Raw genomic sequence first — 13861 nt, 5'->3', positions numbered from 1 at the left:
GCTCAGAGGGGCTACGACCTCCAGTCAAGAGTCCAGCAGAATTTGGTTTCCCAGCGCTTCTCTCACGCATCTGCCCCTGCTCCATCAGGCCTGGAGCAGGACGGTGCACTGGGATGGGGTAGAGAGGGCTGGGACCTGGCCCAGGGTTTACAGTTGGAAGCCAGGGCCCAGCTGGAGGCTGTCCCGGTCCTGTCCGCCGACCTCCAGTCCCTTGGCCCACCCTTGACCCCTCACCTTAGCAACCTTGCACCAGCCAGGCCCCCTGCCCTCTTGGCCTCAATCTGGGCAAATGCGAAGGCTGGGCTCCCTACAGGGCCCTCGGGGCACCCCTCAGGCCATCTGCCCAGCCCTCGCAGCCCTGCTCTTCTGCATGAGAGCTGGAGGGACTGAATGTTCTCAGGTTCTTCCCACAGAAGCTATCAGGAAGAACGGGGCTTACTGCTAGGGACCTGTCCTCCCAACCTGCCCCTCCACCTCCAGCTGTGGGTGGAGGGACGGACGGTGGTACTTGGGCTGCTGATGCCCTCTCCTCATCTCTCCCTCAACTTATCCAGCCCTCTCTGAGCTAGAGGTTCCCATTAAATAAAGGGGTAACCCAAGTGCTCATACCATCTCCCCACTTTTAACTGGGCTGCATCCTACATTCTACCCACGCAGGAGGGACACACACACACACACACACACACCCCTCGCCACAGTGTGCCCTCGAGCAACCCACTTCCCAGGGCCGACATCCTCTCCTGTGCACGGATGGGAGGTGGAGGGGCTGGCAGGGGGTCACCAGAGCCCACTGAGCCTGCAGGGATTGCCAGCTCGCTTCCCATCTTCCAACCCTTTGGGGACTGGCGGAGTCCTTGTCTCTGTTACGGGAAGCCCGGCAGAGCCCTGAGGTGCACAATGAAAGGGCTCCCAAATCACTCCTGAGATTTTAATTAAAATCTGTACAACACCAAGAGAGGCGATGTCAGCTTAGCAAATCACGGCGCTGGCAGACTTCCCTATTCCTCATGTGGATCTTGGCGGAATAGTGATTGGAGTTTGTCATCATGCAGTGAGCTCTTCTTCCTTTCTGTCTGGAAGGAGCTGGGCCCCTAGAGCAGCACCTTCGGGTGCTGAAGGAGAGGCTCCAAGGTTGGGGGGCGGATGCAGTCGCTCAGCCAGTGGCTGCAGGGCCCCTCCTAAGCGACACCTTGCTCCAGACAGAGGCAGAGACAGAGTTTGAAGGACACAAAGCTGGGGCTCTCGGTGGCTGTGGGAATGGAGAGGACCGTAGCACAAGCAGGGCTGGGCACAGCTGGGGTCCGGGCCTGAGAAGCCGAACTCTCAAAACGGTGAAACATGGGAGAACGTGTCTGTGCCAGACACAACACGGGGAGCCTGCTTTTCCTAAGCCCACACGCACTCACCTGCACCCGGTTTGCAGGCACACTTCCCCTGTGCTCAACCACGTGTGCAGGCGCCGGGCCGGCCTTGGGACGCAGACACCCACCGGGCAATCTGATGCTGAGCTGGAAAGTAACTCGAGGCCACCACCGTCCGCTCACTCTCAAGTGGCCCCTCCCTGGCTTTGCCCATGGACGCCCAAGGTCAGAAGGAAGACTTGCCCGTGGCCAAGAGATGGCAGAGCTAAGTCATCCCGGCTCTTGGGCCCCCATGTAGGACTCAGACCCCAGCGAGGCCTCCAGCCCTCGGGCCTGTGCTGAGCTTGGCGCCCCCAAAGGAAAGACCTGCCCTGGGGTGCTGGAGCCTAGGTTGGTGGGGCAGGGTGTGCCCTGGGGTCGGGTCAGGGGGCCTGCGGGTCACACTGCGTGTTGGTTCCATTTCCTGGTCCTGCGGGGCCCCCTTGTGCTGAGTAGAGCGCTGGGCCGCCATCTCCTTGGCCCCTGCCCTCCCTTCCCTCCTGTCTTGGGCTCAGGAAGAACGGGGCATGGTGGGGCTCGCTGTGGAGTTGGTTCCAGGTGACAGGACACCCCCAGGGTACCGCCATCTTGGCTTTTTCAGGAGCACCAGTGCCCCCACCCCCTTAGTCATTGGAAAGCGACTGGGAAGAGGGCTCTGGGCTGCATGGCCTTGATTTTACTTGTTTAACCTTCCTAAAGGCTCATGACCTTATTTTGCTTTACAAATAAACGCCGGTTTGTTGCAGGAAAATTACAAAAGACAGAAAAGCAGACATAAGATGAAAACTACCTGTCAACTCACCTTCAGGGATGATGCCGTGGCCCTTTGGCTTATTTCCTCCCAGGCTTTTCATTCGGTGCAGATGTGTGCATGTTTAGCGGGACCTCATCGACTTCTTTGTATGCCCACCTCCCCCATTGGTGGTTTATTTGTTGCTTTTCCTGCTGGCCTAGAATGGCCAGAACCATCTCATGAAGTGAGGACCCCGAGCCACTGCCATGGAGAGAGAAGCAGAGGGCAGTTTCGAACTCACTTGCGAGTGATCTTGGCAGAGTCACTCACCAGAGAAATGACTGGGGTGGGAAGCAGAGGAGCGATCGGACCCCAGCCTGAGGCCTGCGGGAGCTGTGCAGTGTGTTTTCCTGGTCTCGCTCTATGGACTCGGGTACCTGTCCACCCCATTCCTGCACTACGGGAGAAAATACTTTCCAGTCACCAGAGCTGTGCATCAGGAGATGGGCTGCCTGTCGCTGGGGGGGAACCAAGCAGGGCGGCCAGGCCCCCGGCAGGAGTGTGTGGCATGTGTGCATTCCAGGGAGACTGGACTAGACGCCCTGTGCCTTCCTCTCCTCCCGGAACCTGTGTTTCTGGCCCCAGGGCTTGTTCGCACTCTTTGTGTCATCTACCATAGTGCGTCCTAGACTTTTTATTTATAAAAAATTATTTTGAGGAGGGACTAGAGATACCAACTTTCAATACTGCCAAGTAAAGACATTAAAAGCTGTGCCATCCACATTCACCATCATTTCATTTTTTTAAAATGTTAATTTGAAAACAAGAACGAAAGAAGCATCTCATTTCAAAAGCAAGAGCTGTTCTTTCCCAACGTATCCGTTTTTGTCCTTATTTTTCTCCCTCTGTCCCCGGTTGTCAACAACACTGTCACTGACCCATCACTGGTCCTCAGCTTAACTGGCAGAGCTTAAAGCTAAGACTGAGGTCTCTCTCTTTTGCATCTTTCCAGTGCTGGACTAAGCAGGAGCCTTTCTTCCCAAGGGGAGAAGGGGAGGCCTTCAGGAAGGTAGGGCCCGGGTGGGCCTGTGTCCTCTGTGGCCCAGGGACGGGAGTAGCATGACTCACACAGCCCAGAGGCCTTCTTCGGAACAGGCCTGGAGAACAGGGCCCCAGGGAGCACCCGGGACGCATATAACTTGGCTCAGGGGCTTGAGTGGTCTGGGAAGAAACTTCTGTTTTCTTAGCTTGGGTTCCCTCATGGAAAAAGTGGGCCTGGTAGTATTGGGAGGGGTCTTGCCTGCCAGCAGAGAGCAAGGGGCCAGAAGGTCCTGAGTAGCAGAGGGTATCGCGAGAGACCATTGACAGAGGCCCCTGCTGGGCTGGGACACGGTGCCCCTTCGCCACGCAGCTCCTGAGTTCACCTCGTGCGCCGTATTCGGGTCTTTAATTGTCAGTTAGCTGAATGTTTCTGTTCCTGTAAATATTCTCGCTTTCTGTAAACACAAGGAGCGCAGAGTGCAGTGACTCAGGTTTCTGGTTTCCAGGCTCAGAGCATCTCTCTGTGTCCACCCAGACACTGACGGAGGGGCTGGAGCACAGACCCGGGGCTTGGTGCTGGTGGAAAGGCCTCACTCTGACCAGACCGCCTCTTCCACCCGTCTCTTCTCAGCCACAGCCCCCACCCACCCATCCCGGGCTGCACGGGCTGGACGCAGCCTCAACTCTGACTGAGCACAGAAGATTTAGGAAAGACACTCCAGGTGTAAGGAGGCATGAGACGTGGGCTCTGGGGGCTTCAGCTCCATCTCAGTTTTTCTGGGCCTTTCTGAATCCTGCTGATGGGCTGGGGCCTATGTTCTAACAGCTCGCAGAGAACCTATCCCCGAAGCTGAATTGCAACAAAAAGTCCTAATATTTATTCAGCTTCTCAAGAAATTGCCAAAGTAGGAAATGTACAGTTGAGAGTGTATTCTTTTCATTTTAATTTTTAAATTTTTAAACACTTGAAAATCAAAACTATGCATGCCAAGAATTAAACTGTCGTATCTAAGGCCAACATTTCAACTCTTAGCTGATTCTTTCGATGGCTCCATACCCCCAAAGAGAGCAGTTGTGTTGCCCTTCCTGTCAGTTTGGCCTTTGAGTGCACCTAGGGAAGGAAGGCTTTTAGCTCTTTCCCCTCCCCATGACTATCGTACTCTCCGCACCCTCCAGTCTGCTTGTAGGACCATTTGGAGTAGAGCAACATTTGGTGCCGTCTTCTTCAGCTTTTTTGGTACTATAACAAAATACCTGAGTCAAGCTACTTTATAGAAAAAACAGGTTTATTTCACTCAGGTTTGGAGGCTGGTGGGATGTGTATCTCTGTGTGGTCCCTGTTCTTTTAAAGCCACCAGAATTCAGTTATGGCTCCGCTTTACTGATTTCATCTGATCTAACCGCTTCCCAAAGGCCCTACTTCCAAATACCATGGTAGGATGAAGTTTCTGTCCCCTTACGACCATTAACATAAAACTTGGAGGATGAAGTTCTTGCCTGAGTTTGGGAGGACAAATAACACAAACCATAGCGCGTGTGGGCACTGTAATGACTGCACACACATTGGAACTGAGCTCTGACATGACCTGTGGTTATTTCCCCTTTTCACCGTGGTGCCCTCCCTTCGTCTTCCGTGCCAGCTCTTTTCTGACTTTTCCTTCAAGGTGCTTTTTCCACTTGCTCGTCGAGATTCTTGTCTTTCATGTGAGAGGCCTTCTGTGGAGAGTTGGTGATCGTGTGTCCATAACAGAGTGAGGAGAGGGGCCCGGAAAGCTGTTTCAAAATTTGAGCTCCGGGTGGGTTTGTCAGCTGGGGTTTCACTGGAAGGTGAGCCGAAGGCCATTTCTTGAGGATTTCCTGGAAACTCTGGGAGTCATGTTCTGAATGCCAGAGTCCTAGAGCCAAGTGCAGAGAGAGGGCTGGAGGGGTGTCCGAGCTCAGCATTCATTTATTTACTCAATCCCCAGCTCTCCGCTGTGTCTGACGTCCCCCACTGTGGAAAGGGCCTCTTATGCTCTCCCCGGAGAAAAGCCCTTCAGCGGGCAGGGCGGAGTGGTGAGCTCTCCTCCTTAACTGCGCTGACCACTTGGAGCAGCCTTCTGTGTGCAACTTCTGTTTCCAGAACTTCCAGGGCTCCCAGTTCGTCTGTGGGGTTCCCGGATGTAGCGTGGGTTGTCACCCTTCCCTACCGGGACCCTGGGTCTTGCTTTCTCCTCTCTGCCGTCACTTACCACCGGTCCCTCTGCCTCTCAGGTGTGTCCCTGTGCCACTGTGGTTGTCTCCTCTCACGTTCTCTACTTCTGTGGCTTGGGTCTCCAAGAAACCCCTTCATCTTCGTGTTAGCGGTGGTTGGGGGAGCGAGTCAGGTGCAAGTGCTCGCTATTCCCAGCGTTCATTGCGCCTCCCCCCGCCCCGCTGTCTCCCTCTCAGTCTTCCCCACACATGTCAACTGCATCCCCAGACTCTTCTGTTCCCCTCTCTCAGGGCCCCAAACGTTCTGCCTGGTTGGTGTCCTCACGGCTCCCATATGACCCTCTTTCCGGTCCCCATGCCAGTCACCCAGCATCCTGGGAGCCTCCCCAAGGAGGGTCCTGCGCAAAGAGCCCTGGAAATGTCACTCCTACCCTTTGCTTTCATCAGAGAGAAGACGCCATAGGTAAGGGTAAGGACACCGTTCGGCAGAATGGTGAGAGGAGGTGCTCGATCGCTCCAGAGAAGACACACACACATTTGTGGCAGGTCATATGCTGAGTTAGGTCTTGGGGCCTAACAAGGAAATTCTGGTTAAAGAACATGGGGCTTTGCAGAGCCCAGATTCCGGAGCCCAGTGCCAAGAGCTGGGCCTAGTGGTCTGGCCCAGGTTCTCCAGTGGGCAAAGCCCCTCCCAGAGACCCAGCAGAAGGCATCTTGGACGTGCTTGGTCAGCACCCTCTTCTTCCTCTGGGGAGCTGTGAGGCCTCCCGAGGCCCAGGCACAACTTGGCACAACACCCTTCCCAGAGGGCCAGGCCAGGGCCACCCAGAGCACCTGCCTCAGACAGACCCCCATTTCCAAGGTGGGCCAGGCCCCCAGCCAAGGAAAACTGCTGCCACAAATGTCACCCGCTTCATCTGTAGAGCCATGGCTAGGAAGGGGTTCTCGAGGCGCTCGGGTGCCGGGATCCCTTTCCCATAGGAAACCGCACATCTGGAGAGTCTGAGTACTTCTGTCCATTTGAGAGGAGGCGGGGATGAGAGATAGCCGGTCCCTGGGTGCCAGGGCTCTTCCTGCTGTGTTTAGGGATTAACATGGTCACAGCTTTGTCATGACCACCCCCTTGCAGCCCCTCTTGAGGGTGGAAAGGCCTTCCCCGAGGAAGAAGCCAAAGCCAGCAGACTGAGTGTGACCCATACAATTGTAGGCCAAGGCAAGGTTTGAACCCAGGCCTTTCTCCCCAGTCTCGGCTTTGTCTGCCTTCTGAACTCCTGCCACAGCCCGAGGAAACTCTGTGTCTGAGGTTCGGTCCTCGATGAGGAGCCATCCTGACCTTCTAGCTCCCAGGAGCCCAGGCACAATGAGCTCAGCCGCTGGCAGCCGCAGGGGAGTCTTTGATCACCAGAGCCCAGGCAGGGACAGCTGCACCACTGATAATCCTCCCCACTGTATTTAGGCCACTACCCGGCATCCCTCCCTCACCCCATAGTTTCCCGGGCTTGCTAAAAAAAGCAGCAGATTGGATGGATGTGGCAATTCCGTTCTTCAGGCCCAAATGTCCACTGCCCAGAGGCACATGCTTCATGGTTCCAAGTTGTCACACTCTACCCCGTGTGAGTCTCACTACCTCTGAGGCACAGGTCTGTTTCCCTACTCTACAGATGAGGCTCCCAAGGCCACATAGTTGCAAATTACACTTCTGTTTCCTCCCTTCATATTCTGGGGAAGACGGAATCGCCAGGCAGGTGACACGTGTGTTCCTGCGTGTGGTGGACACAGAAAGGAGGATGGGAAGGAGCTGGTGGCCTGGATGTTTGGTGATGGGCTCAGCCTTGGGCAGCAGGTCCATGTGTCCTGTCAACTGGGGTGGCTGTCCGCAGGTTCCGCTCCCAGCACCCAGCCTCTTGGGCTCCCACGGCAGGCCTGGGAATTGTCTGACTCCCAAGTCCCCAAGCTGGGCCCCACCCCTAGTGCCCAGACTCCCGAGTGGAACAAATGTTCCACTGAGAAAGAAGAAAGAACAAAGCACCAAGCCTGGTCTCCCAGGCTCTCACCCCAAGGCCCCACCTCCAGGGCCTGAGGTCACTCCGAGCCTTGCACCCATCAGAGAGAAGCAGCTGGATCACTGGGATAAATAAACACCAGGGGCCGATCAAGGCCCAAGGCCTCCCCAGTAGAGCTGGTGACCTCAGTTCCCTGCTCACCCAGGGCTGCAGGGCCACGTCTGTTGAGCAGAGCCCGGACCAGCCAGCTGCCTCTGAAACTTGGGCTGGGCAGCCAGCCCTGTGTGGAATGCCCTATGTACCATCTCATTTAATCCTCAAGGAGGCCACTGCACCCTCATTCACAGCTGGGAGGCAGGGCCAATGGCTCCTCGGGGCCACAGCTGATGGAACGCAGTGGACTCGGCCTCCGGCATGCTGCCCACTGCCCCATGGGTCCCAGGTCCCCAAGGCTGAGTCAGAGCTGGAAGGGCAACCTGGCAGCTGGCCCATCCCCGGCATTTTCGGGCATCATTAGATCTTTTTCTGACGACTTTATCAGTTAGCAGGGTTAGGAATGGGCAAAATCCCTTATTTAGACATTCAGCCAAAGAACTGGGAAGCGGTTTGTTTCAGAAAAAGCTCAGTGACTGGGAAGCAGTCTGCTCTGGGCTGAGCAGGCAGCTACGGAGGGTCAGCCTCAGCCTTGCCACAGCCCTGGTGGCCTCAGGCCATCACTGCTCTTCTTGGGGCCTGGGTTTCCTCCTGTGACAGTGTCTTAGGGAAGGCGGGGAGGTGGGGAAGAGTGCTGGGTGCTAGTTTTAGCTTTCTCGGCTGTGGGCGGAGTGGCCCAGGGCCAGTTCCTTCCTCTGCCTTGGCCCGGACTCTCTGCCTGGAAGCCAGGGCAGGGCACAGCTGACCCTGCCCTGGCACAGCTGACCCGTTCCCCTAACCTGGGAGGGCGTGGGGAAGTCTATGGGGTGGCCAAGGGTGGCCCTGCACCCAGGCAGCCTGGGGCAGCCGTGTCTGTCCCCTGCAACCTGTGCTGGGGGGCTTTTCAAGGCAGCAATGGAGCCAACGTCCTGCTACTCGCTAGGTGCAGCCGTTCATTCCATCTTTCACCTTGTCTGGGGGCAGGAGCCGGGGTCATTTTGTTTTCATTTGTGCAGAGCTTGACTGGTTCCATCTCCTCCCTCATACCGATAGCTTGTTGGACATCGAGCCTGGAAATTAGCTACTGTTACTGATTCCGGTTCTGGGAGGGGAAAGTTTAGGAATGGAGTAAATAGTGACTGGCCCATAGTCACCCGGCACGGGCTGGATCGCAGACCAGAAGCAGTGATCAGAGGCCCAACCTTCCCTGAGACTCACCACACTTCCTAGGAGGTTTTTCTCACCCCAGCCTTGAATTGCTTCTGAAATGATTCACAGTTTCTCTCAGCACTCCCAAGAGCAGAATAGATGATTCTGGCCATGAAGCGCCTGAGTGGGTCTGGTGCTGTGGAACGAGAAGGGCTACCGGGCAAGTCGTTTAAATTCTCTGGGCCTCCCTTCCTCACCTTCGAGATGGGGATGCCACGTCTCCTTTGCCTGGCCCGGGGAGAGGTGCAGAAGAGCAGGCCAGGTGCCAGCCTCGTCTGAAGGAGGGTAGAATGGGAGGCTGGGCGGGTGCAGGGCCGGCCTGTGCCGTGCTTTAGGGCTGGGGTCATCTTCGCAGTGTTGTTGGTGCCTAAGTCCCCGGCAGCCAGCCGGGATGGCCTGGGGAGGGGCCAGCAGGCCTGGGGAATGCTTGTCCGGCACCCTGGTCCCAGGCCTGCACTCAGGGTCCAAGATAAACAAGCCTCATCTCAGTTTTTCAAGATTCTACTCCCCGGGGCCTTCTTGGACTGCTGGCTGGAGGCTTTATTCCACTCATGTCTTTGCTGATAACTTCATTTGTGCCCCCAGAGACCTCAGACTTGTTTAAAAATAGAAAAATAAACAACATTGTTCCTGGAGCACCCCTCCCCCATGCGGGGCTCCTAATGAGGTGCTGGCTGGGCCCCGCCAGGGCTCCATTCCCAGGGTTTTTGACCCTCAGCAGGCCCCAGGCCTGCTGCTTTCTCCACAGGGACCAGACATTGTGCAGCTTTGAAGGGCTTCCTGCTGGCCTGAGCAGCAGCGTATGGGGGGAGCCACCTGTCTGGTGCTGTTGGTCTCCAGAGCTGCAGTGTAGGGACGCCTTCACCCAGGAGCAGAAGGGCAGGCCTGACCACAGGGGGACACCCAGGCAAGCCCTCTTCCTCAGCTCTGACTTCAGCCCCTGGCTAGGCCCCTTCCGAGCGCCAGGCCCTAGATTAGTGCCCTCCAGGGTGCAGCCCCTGGCATTTCCCAGGCCCGTCAGGATCGCCACTGGAGACCTGCACTGAATTAGCATGTTGTGTGTGACCTCAGTTTCTCCATCTGAACAATGGACCTAATGAGAGCAGCTCTGCCTCCCTCCGAGGGTTCGTGTGAAGGCCAGATGCAGGGTGGCTGCACGAGCACTCTAGGCAAGGGCAGCACTCCTGGGGAGGCTGACAACCCAGGGAGGACGTGGCTGTGGCTTCAGAGTGACAGGATCTTGTGAGGAGTCTTCATGTGTGAGCCCCAACCTCACCCAAGGGGGTAGAGGGGAGGAAGTTGTCCTGGACAGCCATCCGGCCAGCACCACTGCTCAGGTGGCAGAGGACAGAGTGACCAGAAGTGGCTTCTCTCTGGAGCTGCGTACTGCAGACGGCCCCTGTGGAAGCGCAGCCCCTCCCTGGTCCCGCACCCCGAGTGCTGCCCACCTGTACGAGGCAGCGGCCGGCAGGCAGCCTGGAGTAGGGCTGCTTGCTCTCCGCAGAGCGGCGCTGTTGGCTCAGCTGCTTTTGCTTGCTTGTTCCCAGGCGAACAGCCTCTGGAATAGGGAGCATCATCCAGAAAAGGGAAGGCCGCTCCACAGGACCGGGCAGGTGTCGGTGCCCACCCCAAGTCCCATGCTCCTTAGAGAGTCCCGAGCCACCAGGGACTTCACAGCTTTCTCAGGCAGGGACAGTGAGAGGGTGAAAGCAGCATGGGGGAAGAAAAGACGCTTGGATCTATGTGGAATGATCAGCAGAAGAGCTCACGGCTTGCTAGGTGTCTACCTTTGGCCATAAAGTAACTGGAAAGAAGAGGCAGACAGAGATGGAGGCCTTAAGACACACTGACCAGAGATGAGCTCAGGCCCTGGTGCACTGAACTGTCCTCTCCTTGAGCACTCTGTCGCTGCTATGATTCTGTGAGCTTTGCAGTATTGGCGATGATTGAACCCAGAGCCTTTGCCCTGAGCTGCATCCCTAGCCTGGTTTTCAGCTTTTGAGACAGCACCATGCTGTTGCCCAGAAAGGACTTGAGCCACACGTGTGGCTACAAGCACTCTGTTTAATGGACCCCTACTTCTTGTCATGCTTTACAAGACAAGAGTGTCCCCCAGCCCCTCACCGAGTCTGGGGGTGAGGCCTCTAGCTCCAAAAAGCCCAGCAGAAAGAGAAGAAAAACTCCTGCCTCCCAGGCCCTAGGAAGGAAAGTTGGTTTGCATGCTTAGCACATTGTCCTCCAAGCACACTTTCTTTTTTAACTTCCCTTTTATCTGTTGTTAAAATAGCACAGCAGCATTCAAATAAAAAATTTTAAAAAGCAAGTTCTCAGCACCCCGTCAAGCTAACATAAGTCTTCATTTTCTATTTTCTTCTGCCATCTTTTTCCCTAAGCAAGCTTTATTTCACAACATTGTAGACATATATAGATACAACTCTATTTTGTGCTTTTTTTTTCCCATCAGGCATAAATTCTTTTTCATGTTGCTACATAGTCTGTGTAATTATTATTTTAATGGTTGCATAATTGCATTGGGTTGTGATTTACCAAACCATCCCCTCATTGCTGGACATTAACATTGTTTCCAGGGTTTTATTTATTTATTTTTGCTTCTATAAATAATTTTACAGTAAATACCCTTATTTTCCCGAGTTACTTTCCCAGTCTAGCTTTCCAGGTTCCCCTTGGAGGCAGTAGATAGATCCGGCCATCCATTCTGAGAATGTGAACTATGCAACCATTAAAATGATAATTACACTGAGTAAGTAGTAACTTGGGAAAACATTTATGCTCCATGGGGTGGGGAGAATGCACACACACACATACACACACACACACACACACACACACACACTCAAATTGGGCTTTTAAATGTCCTTGACTGAATCAGTGATAAAGGGTGAGCCCTGTGACACGTCGATGGAGACCTCTCTCCAAGTTGGGTAGAAGTCACCTTACCCAGGGGTTTTCAATAGGCAATAGCCAGGGATTTAGCTCAGTAGTACCACCTCCTGCCTCACAAACACAAGGTCTTGAGTTCGATCCTTGGTACCTAAAACAAAACAAAACAATCGGCAACGGTCTGACCAGTTCTCACTGTTCTTCCCCAGGGGGCCAGACAAGAATGTCCCCAGATGTGCTGTGCTCATGGGGGCCCCAACACTGCTCCTTCTGCATCTTCAGCTGAATGTGTGGCGGCCCCAGCCCAGGACTCCCTGATCTGTGCTGTGGCACAACTGGGGCTGTGCTGGTGAGGGCCATGCAGAGTTTCGGGTCGTCCCCGCAGCAGGTCATCGGCTCAGCTGGCTGTGGCACAAGTGCAGATTTGCAGGTCATTTTCTGTGTCTCCCCGCTCCTCCTGTGGGTAGCACCAGTGCTAAGCATGAGCGTGCTCCTTGGCACTCAGCCTGGCCCCCCTGCTGGCCCGGAGGGTTCCGCAGCTCCACCTACTTTTGTCCACCGTGGTGCAGGGTCTCCTGGAATGTGCTCCGTGGGTCAGACAGACCTGAGATCAAATCCCTGCTTTTTCTCTTGGTTGGTTAAACTTCTTGGCCACTCAGCTCCTTGGCTTTCATGGTTTGTGTAGTGGAGGTACAGATCTGTACCGCATAGGTGCAGCAAAGCACTGCTGGGAAAGTGCACGTCAGTGTGGCAAGGCAGCACCCAGAACACAGTAAATAACTGACAAGCACAGGGTTCTGCTTTGCTTCTTGTTCCTGCTGTGGTCGAGGGAAGTCTGGTGGGGTGCAGGACCTAGAGATCTGAGCCAACAGGAGGAGCTTAACAAGTGAGGCAGGCTGGCCGGGCCTCAGCTAATGGGGTGATGCTCCCAGGATGAAGGAGAAAGAAAAGAACAGAAAACCGAGGCCTTAAAAAAATTCTGTAAATGTCAGGACTGAAATATAAGTAAAATAGTAAAGTACTTGAATTGTTTAGGTTTAAACTTCTGGTATTTAAAGAGTCACTGTGCACCAAGGTGGGCAGGGAGGGGGTGTGATAGACATTGGGGGCCACAATGGGGGCCCATTTCCATCCTTGTTAGTTGATTCAAAGTGAGGGGCAAAATAATCACTTAGATGCATGGAAAAAAGGAAAGTTGTCTTCACGAGTCCACAGGGAATGTGGTTCCAGGGTGCCCGGGGTGGATGAGTCTCCCTTTCTGAGGCTGACGGTACCCTTGAAGCAGGGTGCCGCTGGCTTCCGCCAGGGCTGAGGAGCCTTTTCTGATGTCTTCTGCACCTTCAGTGCCTGTGCTGGCTTTGGGCAGCTGGCTTTGTCACAGAGGTTACAGCCACCTCCCCCGTTTTCACTAACTGCCTGTAAAACACAGGTACAGCTTGTGTTGTGAAGGTTTTTATATTGGCACAGGGAGCTTTGTTTGTATTTTACACAGAAAACAGTAGAAACTGTTGTCAAGGGCCCTGCAGGAGTCCCGGCACCGATCCTCGAGAATCTCCTTGGCCAGGCGGGTGCACCTGGGGCCTTCCTGGAAACCACCTTCCCTCTGGTTCTGTGGCCTAAGGGTACCTGGCCCTGTCCCATTTTTCTGCTCTTTTGTTTGGGGAGAGACCTAAGGAATAGGGGGGAGGGGCTCTTGCTGTCCTTCTGTCCCTTCCGCCCCCATGTCCTGCATGTCTTCTTCACCTTGTATTTACCCAGCCAAAAATCCTGGACTCATCCCTGAGGCCCAGGAAAATTCCCCCCTGTGAAGCATGGTCTGAACTCTGGGGAAAGGCGGAAGGGGCCCAGGAAACGGCTGTCTTGGAGGTGTCTCTTCACCTCCCTTCTTCCACCCCGCTCCTTGCTGCTGCCTCTAGCTGTCCCAGCCCCCTCTGTCCAAATTGGCAGAACAGAGGTCTTCCCACTCACAGGACCCTCCCACCCTGCCCCAGATGCCGCTGGCTTTGAAGTGTCAATAGCAATTTTTCCTCATGGTCTTAGTAATTAGATAAGATGGCAGTGCTGCAGCCCTGTACTAGAGTCACCCTTCAATGGCAGCACTTTATAGGGTGCTCCTGGGGAAGTGGTTTTCATCAGAAGGCAGTGAACAGAAATAAATTTACTTATTTCCTAAATAAATCTGGCAGACCCTGGAGGGAGGGAAGGAGGGAGGGAGGGAGAGAGAGAGAGAGAGAGAGAGAGAGGGAGAG

The 13861-nt window shown here is 54.9% G+C and overlaps 1 protein-coding gene across 3 annotated transcripts in view; it reads left to right on the top strand.

Annotated features, from left to right (window-relative positions):
• Cib4 (calcium and integrin binding family member 4) overlaps nt 1–13861 on the top strand; it is a 50721-nt gene that overhangs the window by 8731 nt on the left and 28129 nt on the right. The window lies entirely within an intron of this gene.

The sequence above is a fragment of the Fukomys damarensis genome, unplaced genomic scaffold (assembly GCF_012274545.1).
Source record: "Fukomys damarensis isolate Sample0158 unplaced genomic scaffold, DMR_v1.0_HiC HiC_scaffold_2, whole genome shotgun sequence".
Lineage (NCBI taxonomy): Eukaryota > Metazoa > Chordata > Mammalia > Rodentia > Bathyergidae > Fukomys > Fukomys damarensis.
The sequence above is the reverse complement of the archived record's forward strand: the minus strand, read 5'-3'. Positions and strand labels throughout refer to the sequence as shown.